The sequence below is a fragment of the Panthera leo genome, chromosome D4 (genome assembly GCF_018350215.1).
Source record: "Panthera leo isolate Ple1 chromosome D4, P.leo_Ple1_pat1.1, whole genome shotgun sequence".
Classification (NCBI taxonomy): domain Eukaryota; kingdom Metazoa; phylum Chordata; class Mammalia; order Carnivora; family Felidae; genus Panthera; species Panthera leo.
In genome coordinates, this window is record NC_056691.1 from 19,750,346 (window position 1) to 19,763,280 (window position 12,935).

A 12,935-nucleotide genomic window follows, 5' to 3' on the forward strand; every position below is an offset into this window, starting at 1 on the left:
AAAAAAGTTAAAAGAAGAGAAATAATTATTTTTGCATCCAAGCAACTCTTTGGCTTCTTCAGTTAATACTTGCATTTTTCTCAGTGCCAAATTCAGTACCTTTAGAAGATGGAGTAAAGCATTTACGTTTCAGACATCACCCTTCCATTAGTCACTCACGTTTTTTGATTTTCTTCACATGGTTCAGTTTCTATATTTCATCCAAATTTTTCCTGCGCAGCTCCTTTGTACCTGTTGTTACCTATGTCTGAAATACTCCTATATCTCCTCTCCCTTTTCCAGCTGGCTCACGTTTTAGGTTTTAGCTTAAATATCACCCTTTGGGAGAGGTTTTCCATACTAACTGCTAAAGCACGACTCCCTCCTGATGCAAGAGTGGCTCAAAATTCACAAATCAATCAATGTGATACTTCACGTCAACAAGAAAAACCACATGATCATTTCAACAAGTGCAGAAAATCACCTGACAAGGTAACAACATCCACTCATGATAAAAACCCTCAACAAAGTAGGTTTAGAGAAAACACACCTCGAAATAATAAAGGCCATTTATGAAAAACCCACACCTACCATCATACTCAATGGGGAAAAAATGAGAGCTTTACCCCAACATCTGGAACAAAACAAGGATGTCCACTCTTACCACTTTTATTCAACATACTACTGGAAGTCCTAGCTACAGCAATCAGACAACAAAAAGAAATAAAATGTATCTAAATTGGTAAGGAAGAAATAAAACTTTCACTATTTGCAGATAACAAATCCAAAAGATTCCACCAAAAAACTGCTAGAATTGATAAATGAATTCAGTAAAGTCACAGGATACAAAATCAATGCACAGATATCTGGTGCATTTCTATACACTAATAATGAAGCAGCAGAAAGAGAAATTAAGAAAATAATCTCATTTACAATTGTGCCAAAATCAATAAAATTGCCAGGAATAAACTTAACCAAGGCAGTGAAAGACCTCTACTTGGAAAACCAAAAAACACTGATGAAAGAAAGTGAAGATGACACAAACAAATGGAAGGATGTTCCATGCTCATGGATTAGAAAAACAAATATTATTATAATATCCATAGTGCTCAAAGCAATCTACAGATTTAATGCATCCCTATCAAAATACTCAACAGCTGTTTTCACAGAACTAGAACAAACAATCCTAAAATTTGTATGGAACCACAAAAGACCCCAAATAGCCAAAGCAATCTTGAAAAAGAAAAACACAACTGGAGGTATTACAATCCTAGATTTCAAGATATACTACAAAGCTATAATAACTAAAATAGTATGGTACTGGCATAAAAACAGACACACAGATCAACAGAACAGGAAAGAACACATAGAAAAAATCCACAGTTATATGGTCAATTCCTCTTTGACAAAGGAAGCAAAAATACGCGATGGGAAAAAGACCATCTTTTCAACAAATGGTGTTGGAAAAACTCGACACCTACATGCAAAAGAATGAAACTAGACCACTTTCCTACACCATACACAAAAATAAACTCAAAATGGATTAAGGACTTAAATGTGAGACCTGAAACTATAAAAATCTTAGAAGAGAGCACCGGCAGGAATTTCTCTGACATAGGCCATAGCAACATCTTTCTAGATATATCTCCTGAGGCAAGGGAAACAAAAGCAAAAACAAACTATTGGGACTACATCAAAATAAAATCTTCTGCACAGCAAAGGAAATAATCAACAAAACTAAAAGACAATCTACTGAATGGGAGAAAATATTTGCAAATGACATCTCTAATAAGGGATTAGTACCCAAAATATATAAAGAATTTATACAACTCAAGAAAACAAATAACCCAACTAAAAAATAGAAGAAGATAAATACCATATGATCTCAATCATGTGTGGAACTTAAGAAACAACAAGTAAACAAAGATAAACAAGACAAACCAAAGAACAGACTCTTAACTATAGAGAACAAGCTGGTTGTTGCCAGAAGGGAGGTGGGTGGGAGGATGGGTGAAATAGGTGAAGGGGATTTAGAGTGTGCTTATTATGATGAACACCAAGTAATGTATAGAATTGTTGAATCACTATATTGTACACCTGAAACTAATATAACATACTATGTTAACTATACTGGATTTATTTTAAAAATGGGAAGAAAACATGAATAGACACTTCTCCAAAGAAGACAAACAGATAAGGGGCGCCTGGGTGGCTCTGTCGGTTAAGCATCCGACTTCGGCTCAGGTCATGATGTCACATTTCCTGAGTTCCAGCCCCAAGTCAGGCTCTGTGCTGATGGCTCAGAGCCTGGAGCCTGCTTCAGATTCTGTGTTTGTGTCTCTCTCTCTGCCCCTCTCCCGCTCATGCTCTGTCTCTCAAAAATAAATAAAGATTAAAAATATTTTTTTTAAAAGAAGACAAACAGATGGCCAACAGACACAGGAAAAGATGCTCAACATCACTCATAATTAGGGAAATGCAAATCAAAATTACAATGAGATATCACCTCATACCTGTCAGAATGGCTAGAATCAACAACATAAGAAATAACAAGTATTGGCGAGGATGTAGAGAAAAAGGAACCCTTGTGCACTGTTGGTGGGGATGCAAACTGCTTCAGCCACTGTGGAAAACAGTATGAAGGTTCCTCAAAAAATTAAAAATAGAATTACTATATGATCCGGTACTTCCCCTAATGGGTATTTATGCAAAGAAAACAAAAACACTAATTCAGAAATATATACGCACCCCTACGTTTATTGAAGCATTTTTACAATAGCCAAATTATGGAAATAACCCAAGTGTCCATCAATAGATGAATAGATAAATTAGAAGATGTGGTATATGTATACAATGGGATATGATTCAGCCATAAAAAAAAGAATGAAATCTTGCCATTTGTGACAACATGGATGGATCTAGAAGGTATAATGCTAAGTGAAATAAGCCAGAGAAAGATAAATACCATATGATTTCACTCAAATGTGGAATTTAAGAAACGAAAATGAAAAAAGGAAAAAACAGGATAAACAGAAAGACAGGCTCTTAACTATAGAGAACAAACTGGTGATTACCAGAGGGGAGGAAGGGGGGGGGACAGGTGAAATGGGTGAAGGGGATCAAGAGTATACTTATCATGATAAGCACTGAGTTATGTATAAAACTGCTGAATCACTATATTGTACACTTAAAATTAATATAATACTGTATGCTAATTATACTGGAATTAAAATGTTTTAAATGTCCACCTACCTCCTTCCATTTGGTTCCATTACTTTAAATAATCATATAAAATTATTCATTTATTTTAAAACAATCATATTTATACTTGTATATCTAAAATAGCATTTATTTTCTTTTAGTATTTCTGACTTTTCCAACAGGACTGTAAACTCCATGAGAGTACAGAATGTAGTGAACATTACTCACTGCTCTATCTGTGACCTTAAGGTGCATATACATTGCATTGTTTCCAGGTGAAAAAGTGATACATATACAAACAGTATAAGGCGCACCGCCTCTCTGCCCTTCCTACCCTCTTCCGTGGGCCTCTTGTCTTTGCTTGGCTCCAGAGAGTCCATTCTGCTAGTCTTCTGGCGGTTTTCTGGGTTATTTAAGCAAGTGTGGGTGGAATCTAAGTGATCAGCAGGATGAGGTGAGCCCAGCGTCCTCCTATGCTGCCATCTTCCCCCTATGTTATCCAAACACAGTATAAGAAAACTACAGACCAATACCCCTCAGGAGTATAGAAGGAAAATCCTTAACAAAATATTATTAAACAGGTCTCAGCACATATAAAAGCAATTACACATCATGACCAAGTGGAGTTTAACCCAGAAATACTAGGTTAGTTTAACAACTGAAAATCAATTTAATGTAATGCACTATATTAATACAGTGATGGACAAAAAAACAAAACAAAACAGATTACTATCTCAATAGATGCAAAAAAAAATCACTTGGCCAAATTCAATAGCTATTTATGATTTAAAAAAATATTCTCAACCAGCTTCCTCAACCTGATAAAGGGCATCTCTGAAAACCTACAATTAACATCCCATGTAGTAGTGAAAGACTGTATTCTGTCCCCTCCCCCCAAATCAGGAATAAGACTAGGATATCCACTGTCATCACTTCTATTCAAGATTGTACTGGAGATTCTGTCAATGCAATAAGACAAAGATACTAGAGGCATAAACATTGAAAAGGAAGAAGTAAAACTATATTTGTGATGACAGAGTCATGGATGTAGAAAATCCTAAGATACAAAAAAAAGAAAAAAGAAAAAAAACCAAAGAACTGGAACAGTTTGGGTTAGCAAGGTCAGAGTACACAAGATCAATATAGAAAAATCAATTTTATTTCTCTAAGCTAACAATTAACAATCCAAAAGTGAAATTGAGGAAACGATTTCATTCATAATACTATCAAAAGATCAAAATACTCAGGAATATATTTAACAAAAGAAATGCAGGACTTGTACAGTGAAAACTATACAGAATTGTTGAAAGCAATTAAATGCTTAAATAGAAAATTATTTCATATTCATAGATGGGAAAGACTTAATGTTGTTAGTTGGCAATTCCTTCTAAGTTAACCTATTGATTTAATGCAATCCTTATCAAAATCCCCACAGGCTTTTGTAGAAATTGACAAGAAGATCCTGAAATTTACATAAAAATAAAAATAGAACAGCCAAAATCTCTTTGAAAAAGGACAAGTCAGAGGACTTATCTTACCTGATTTAAGACTTACTATAAAACTTCAGTGATTAAGACAATGTGATATTAGCATAAGAATAAGTATAGATCAGTGGAACAGAATAGAGTCTGGGAATAAGTTATACATACACAGTCAATATATTTTTGATAAAGTTTCCAGGGTAATCCAAGAGGATAAGAATTATCTTTTGAACAAATGAAATGGTGCTGGAAAAACTGTAAGTCTAAATGCAAAAAAATAAACCTAGCCTTCTTCCTTATACGATGTACAAAAACTTACTCAAGACAGATTGTACACCTAAATATAAGAATTAACTACAAATCTTCTAGAGGCAAAGAAAGATTACAGTCTTTGCAGTCTTGGGTTAGGCAAAAACGTCTTAGGTATGACACCAAAAGAATAAAGGTTGGCCAACTGAAGTTACAAAACTGAAAATGTTTGTTCTTCAAAATACAACACTGAGAACATTATGAACTGACAAAGTCATAAGCTGGGAGAAAACATTTACAAAACATACACCTGATAAAGGACTTGTACCCAAAATACATATAAGAAAAAAACTTCGTAACTCAATAGTAAGACCAACAGCCTAATTAAAAACAGGGAAAATATTTTAATGGACATTTCACCAAATAAGATAAATGACTTGAAAATAAGCACATGAAAAGATGTTCAATATTACTAGTCACTTCAGAAATACAAATAAAACCATAAGATACCACTGCACACCCACTAGAAAGGCTAAAATCAAAAGGCTGACAATATCAAAAGGCTGACACAGATGCAGAAAGATGTTGGTTTTGAAGGAATTCATGTGAGAGAAAGATAAATGAGTGCTTTGGGGAACAAACCTCATGGAGGTGATGTGGCTTAGACTTTTTAATTTTTTTATTATTTTTTCATGTTTATTTATTTTGAGAGACAGTGTGAGCAGGGGAGGGGCAGAGAGAAAGGGAGACACAGAATTCAAAGCAGGCTCCAGGCTCTGAGCTGTCAGCACAGAGCCTGATGTGGGACTTGAACTCATGAACCCTCAGATCATGACCTGAGCCGAAGTTGGATACTCAATGGACTGAGCCGCCCGGTAGCCCCAGCTTAAACTTTTTTGATTGGGCAAATCTCAAATGGTTCTGCCAGGCAGCTACAACTTAAAAATGAGAGAATTGTATTAGAGGAGCCATACAACTCCTTCCTCTAAAATGGGAATAAGTTACGGGTGGACCTAGGTGGCTCAGTCAGCTGAACGTCCAACTTCAGCTCAGGTCATGATCTCAGGGTTCATGGGTTCAAGCCCCACATCTGGCTCTATGCTGACAGCTCAGAGAGTGGAGCCTGCTTTAGATTCTGTGTCTCCCTCTCTCTCCTGTCCTCCCCCACTCGCATTCTGTCTCTCTCTCTCGAAAATAAAAAATAAACATTAAAAAAAAATTTAAATGGGAATTAGTGGAAGGGAGAGGAAATGCAACCTCAGGGCAGGGAGAAGTATACATGGAACACATAAGTGGTTATGCTGAGCGTGTGTGTGATAATGAGACAACAGCCAGACGAGGGATAGGCTGCAGGCAGATGAGCTTCCAGGAGTAGATCAGGAGACAGCAACATCAGATTTGGGTTGTCCTTGAAACCACAGCTCTGGAAAACTGGGTTTGAAAACAGTATAGAACAAAATAAAACATAAAAAGATTTTTTTTCACTCTTACAGTAAACTATTTTCTTCACTCATTTGGGTTAAAATTTCCTAGTGATTTAATTCTCCAGGCAAATTCACTGCAAATCTTTGATACAAAACAGTGAAACCAATTATCAAGGGGAAATTTTTATGTCCCTCCTCCTTCTAGTGTCTTGGTTTTTCCTCTGAACTTTTTATATTGTGTTTAAAACGAAAATAAAATTTCATTTAACACCTGTAGGTAAAAACTGAATCATTAGTACACATTAAAGTTTGAATCTGACATGCCTGAAGATGTTAATTTTTTGGAGTGTTCTTGGTACTTAGTAAATTTTACTCACCTAACCATCGTGCATATTCTTATGAGGCATCACTAGCTTTACAGGAAGGATTCAGAGGAAATCAGTATGAGAAATAGGTTTCACCAAACAAATATTTTAATAATTTGCTTTTACTAATACAACCTGATAAAATTCAGAATACATATTGTCTGATTTAAATTTTGCCAGAACTATTATCTTCTGATTTTTCCTCTGACTCGGCTGACACTGGAGAGCACACGTACCATTTAAATTGTCATTTTATGCCACAGAAATTTTATATAATATTAAATTCATGAGACAATAATGGTTACACCATCCCACTTCACAAATGTAACTCTAACATGTGATCATCTAGTGACCATCTGTAAGGATCTTAGAAGAGGAAAACTGCTTCACAAGGCAAGCATTTTCCTTGTTTGATAATAGTTTCATTTTCAGATATACAAATGCTCAATATATAATTTTTAAATTAATAAAGTTGACTATTATTTTTCTACTTATAAACAGTCTCTTATTTCGAAAAAAAAATCCACAGATATGCAACATTGTGATGCTCAAGAGAAATTAATAATCAATCACCCCTATTACTTGAATGGTCAATCAGTGGCAGCAAGCAAGAAATGGGGAGGGATTTTTTGGCATAGAGTAGACTATTTGATTCTACTGTGATCAAGAGAACTGTATTCCTGGGGCACCTGGGTAGCTCAGTCGGTTAAGCATCCGACTCTTGATTTCAGCTCAGGTCATGTCCCACGGTTTCTGAGATCAATATAGAAAAATCAGCACATATAAAAGCAATTACACATCATGACCAAGTGGAGTTTAACCCAGAAATACTAGGTTAGTTTAACAACTGAAAATCAATTTAATGTAATGCACTATATTAATACAGTGATGGACTGGGCTCTGCACTGACAATATAGAGCCTGCTTGGGATTCTCTCTCTCCCTCTCTACCTGTCCCTTCCCTGCACAGGTGTTCTTTCTCTCTCTCAAAATAAATAAATAAAAACATTAAAAAAAAAAGAGAGAGAGAACTGTATTCTCAAGCAGGATGGTTCAGTGGTTTACTTAGGCTTGTTTTGATTCCCATTGGTACAATGATTTATAATATTGTGGTCTTTAACCTCTCAGAGAAAAAGGAAGAAAATATGTTACATCGAGTTATTAACACTAGAAGGAGAAAAAGCTCTTGCCTACAGTATAAAATGAAGGAGGCCAAAGAAAGTAAGATGTCTGTCTTCCATCCATATGTTTCAACAGGGCAAATGATGTTCAATGCTAAAGAAAAGGTTGTAAAGTCTGCTGAATCTGATATAAGTGCTATCACCCTATGGGATGTCTCTCAACCATTGCTCAAGGCATTGGAAATACTGCATAGAGTCACAATCAAGGACATTTTTGAAACTTCTCGTTTCTTAGAATATTTGCTAAACCTTCAAAGACTTTTTCTAAATTAAAAAAAAATTTAATGTTTACTTATTTATATTGATAGAGAGTGCAAGCAGGGGAAGGATAGAGAGAGAGGGAGAGAGAGAGAATTCCAAGCGGGGCTCAAATTCCTGAACCACAGGGTCCTGACCTGAGCTGAGATCAAGAGTTAGATGTTTAACTGACTGAACCACTCAGGTGCCCCTAAATCTTCAGAGTTTAAAAGTCATCAAAGAGAAAGCAACTGAAGGGCTGGAGACCAGCATGCAAAGAACGGGAATTCAAGGGAAGTTGCAGAAGATTCAAGAGAGTGAATAAAGAACTATGAAGACAAACCACTTTTGTAGCTTTATTCCACACGAAGAGATGGCATCTGTCCACATCAACCCTGGAGAACTTCAGAGATTCATCATCACAGGAGACAGTTCTCTTTAGAGAGGAGTCTTGTTTGCCAGGGAATCGCCTCTAGTATTCCAATTACACAGGGGAGAAAAAGAACCTCTTTCAGGACTTACCTAAACTGCAAATACTTAAATACCTCCTGTACATTTTTTTGCCATGTTGGTATATCCCTTGGTATGATTTTTTAATGGATTAAAATTTTCAGACTCTAATATATTTACTTAAAGTGGAAAAAATAGGTAACTAAAACAAATGGAACTCCAGGAAGGTTACTTTCAAAAGAAGGCAACCATTAAAATAAATATACATTATTTTTTTATTTGGTCCCTGATTAAGTATTGTAGCTTGCTAGAAGTTCTGGGGAGGTATAGGAGATATAAGACCATAAGACTAAGCCTTTCATCTTGACTACTGAGAAGAGTTAAAAGAAAATTAAAAGGGGATAATCTACACATACAAGTGGAATCATCTCTTACACCACTGTTTGTATGATCTAGTACATGTATAGCACATGTATAGTTAGATAGGTTGCTTTCAGTATTTTGAACAAGCTTTATTCAATAATTTAAAAAAATCTTAACTGTTTTCTTAACTTTTACTCTGTGGGGACATTCCCTTGCCTTGGATTAAAAGATTTTGCTGGTCATCCTGCGGTAGTAAAAATCCAAAGATCATATTAAGTGACAAACACATTGTCACTTTTAAATTTGTCTTCTCTCTGCTACTAGAGTTGGCTGTAGCCAAGGCATAAGAGTCTTCCTACAAGATTTTCTTTATGCTAAGCCAAAATCTACTTTCTGGTCTCTCCCATGCCTAAATCCTACCTCTCCTCTATGGAGACATTCTAAATAAGCCCCACCCTTTTCCTCGGAGGTAACGCCTCTATAATTGAACATAGCCATCTTGGCTTTTCTTCCATTCTTCACTTAAGCCCAAATTACTCTCCTCTCAGTGGTTTCTCAAGATAAAATTTCCCCTTTAAAATTCTCACACCTATAGAAAACTGGAAAGATTAATACAGTTGTACCTATATATCCTTCACCTAGATTTTACATATATGTATAACTCTTATTTTTCTGAGCCATTTGAAAGAAAGTTGGCAACAACATGCTGTTTCATGCTTAACTATTTTAGCGTGACAACGTGTATCTCCTAATAACAAGAACTTTGTCTTCAAAACCACATCATCATTATCTCACATAAGATTAACAGCAATTTGGAGCACCTGGGTGGCTCAGTCAGTTAAATGTCCAACTCTTGGTTTCAGCTCAGGTCATAATCTCACAGTTCATGAGTACAAGCCCTGCATCAGGCTCTGCACTGACAGCACGGAGCCTGCCTGGAATTCTTTCTCCCCCTCTCTGTCTCTGCCCCTTGTCTGCTCTCTCTCAAAATAAATAAATTAAAAAAAAATTTTTGTAAAGATTAACAGCAATTTAATACATTTAATAATATGGTATATACGGACCATATAAAATTCCCCCATTATTCAAATAATGTCTTTTTAGTTAGTTTTTTTTTTTTTTAAATCTAGGATCAAATAAAGGAGCTCACATTGCATTTGGTTTACATGATTCTCCAGTCTCTTTTAATCTAGAATTGTCCCTTCAAATTTGTACAAATTTTATGACATTGCTCAAGTTAAAATTTTAATCCAGCCATCCTGACCAACCTCAATCTGACAAATCAGAGCCCAGAACTTTCTTCAGATGTAGACAGGCAAAAATAATTTAGAAGAAGATTAACATCTCCTTTTCTTTCATAGCTTTTTTAGTAGCTGCAATAAACAGTTGGTTCCTGTGGTCAAAAACAGCATACCTTAGGCCTGTTTTTTATGAATACCTGTCATGCCGAGTCGTCCCTACCTTGGACTCTTATAATTCTGTTTTTTTTTTTAAACATTTTTAGTGTTTATTTATTTTTGAGAGAGAGAGACAGACAGAGTGAGACTGGGGGAGGGGCAGAGTGAGAGGGAGACACAGAATCCAAAGCAGGCTCTAGGCTCTGAGCTATCAGCCTAGAGCCTGACGCGGGGCTCGAACTCATGAGCCGTGAGATCATGAACTGAGCCGAAGTCGTATGCTCAACCGACTGAGGCACCCAGGGGCCCCTTATAATTCCGTTTTTGACCATACTAATAAAACCTTCTTGGTGGGTTCTTTTCTGTTGGTCTGGATCACGTGAAAATCAGTTGAGATCATTTTGAAAGCTGAGTCTCTGTTTCATTCATATAGTTGTCACCCTGATTTGTGACATGCCCACATGGGATGAACATAGCTTTGTAGCAGAGGAGAAGAGCTGAGCACAGCTGAGCACAGGAGTTGGTCACTCAGGCAGGACCAGAATGGGGCAGACTGACAAAGTGTTGATACAAACGCAGAGACTCAGGATGGCCAGCAAAGAAAGATGACCCAGGGTTCCTAACAATCCCCGTTTTACTGCAGGCAATGGGCCGCCAGGGATGGGAAGGTGAAGATTCCAAGATGGTACTGAGGTCTTCAACGGTGAACAGTGAACCTGGACTGGAGTGTGCTGTGGGGCGCTCTCAATCCAGGAGATAGGCAGATTGCGGGAAGGGAATTTTGTGCCTGGACAAACAGGGTCCTTGCCCTCAGACAGAAGTTCAGGACATATTTTCTGTCCCCAGAAAGATTGCTGCATAAAACAGAGCAAGTATTCGGAGAATTTATGTACATAGGGGGTTAGAACTGGCTTTTAGAATAGAGACAGAAACAGTATGTGAAAAGGGGGTTGTGGTCTGGGGCAACAGTAGACCACCGTATCTTGATTCTGTATTCAAAACACTATACCCCAAATCAGTGGCAGTTCCAGGGAGTATGTGCGCATTTGATACTCCTCAAGTCAGTTTCATCCTTGCTTTACCTTTTGGCTCAGAACCTCGCTGAAGAACAAAACAAAAACTCAAAATCCCCTCAAACCCTTTTCATTAATATAACCTCTGTTTTATCAGGTATCATCAGCCTATTGTATTTTCATTTGAAGTAAAAATTAATAATACACTTTGTATTCCAGGGGATTTCTTATGTCCTGCTTCCTCCAGACAATTCTCACATTTATCTTAGCCCTGAGTTCCTGGCAGATTGCTCTGGTTCTTCCTCTAATACTCTTTCACTGCCATCCTCTGGAGCCTGCAGATTGTCCCTGGTGACCAGAAACGCTCTATTCTTATCCCCAATGCCCTGGATCTTGCAGGTTTTAAGAGTAAAGAGAAGCCAGGTTATGCTGTCGTAACAAACGGTCTCCCAAATCACAATGGCTAACTGCAAAGATTTATTTCTCACTGTGCTTCATGCTCATTACAAGTCAGTACAGCTTTGCTCATACTGCTTTAACCTGGGACACTGGCTGATAGAACAGCCTCTATCTGGAACATTGCCAGTCTCATCGCTGAGAAAAAGGAGAAACGGCAAACCACACACTGGGTCTACAAGTGGCCGCCTGGAAATGACACATGCCACTTCTGCTTACATTTCACTGGCCAGAGGAAATCTCATGAACTGACCTGACATCAGTGCTATAGGGAAGTATAATATTCAGGAACAATATTTCAATTTACCATATGTGTTGTTGCTACTAGGATATAGGTTGCTATCAGGGTTCATGTGCCTATCAGGATCCACTTGCCTCTCTATCAGGATGGATGTGCCATTGCAAAAGGACAAGAAGCTTCGGGGTCATTGGCTGTGACTGAGTTTCTAACTGGTGTATTGACTACATAGTTCTCCCTAGGAATACAGGTTTCCAGAATTTCTTCTCCTCTTCCTCACATGCACTGTGGGTTCTGGGCTTGCTTAGGGATCAGGCTTAGGTCCCGATTGATACGCAAAGAACAAGCATGGGATGCCTCCTTTTCCTCTCTTACTAGCAGCTGGGTCACAGGCCTCCCCCAAGCTTTCTTTTTGGCCCATACAGCTTCTTCCTGAAAGACTGTTTTTGTTTCATTTTGTTATTATTATATTTTTTTCATCCTGGCCAACCACTTCACAACACACTGACAGCAGATTCAATTTTTCTTATGTTTCTTTATGAAATGATTTTTTTTCTTTAGTACTTTTTAAAACTCCAGTTCATTCTAGGTTTTGGCCTGCCTGGCACTATTGTCACAGGTTTCTATCATTCTTTTTGATTTATTTCTCTGTGACTCAAATTTCTACTCAAGGCTATGAGTACAAATGAGATCACATTTACAGTAATAACTCAAATTTCCTTGATTCATCTTGTCCCCTTGCTCATGTAAGACCTCTTGATCTCACCAAATATCTCTCCAGTTATTTCTGGGCATGCCAGGAGTGCAAGCTGGGATCAGGAGTTCCATCACATTCTTCTGTCTAGGCCTCCATCCCACAAATATCTACTGTTGGTGAACCCAGCTTGACACTTGGGTTATTT

General features: G+C 37.3%; 1 long non-coding RNA gene across 2 annotated transcripts in view; it reads right to left on the minus strand.

The window, feature by feature from the left end:
* Positions 1–12,935, minus strand: part of LOC122205463 — a 103,909-nt gene that overhangs the window by 12,123 nt on the left and 78,851 nt on the right. The gene's annotated exons all lie outside the window — the stretch shown is intronic.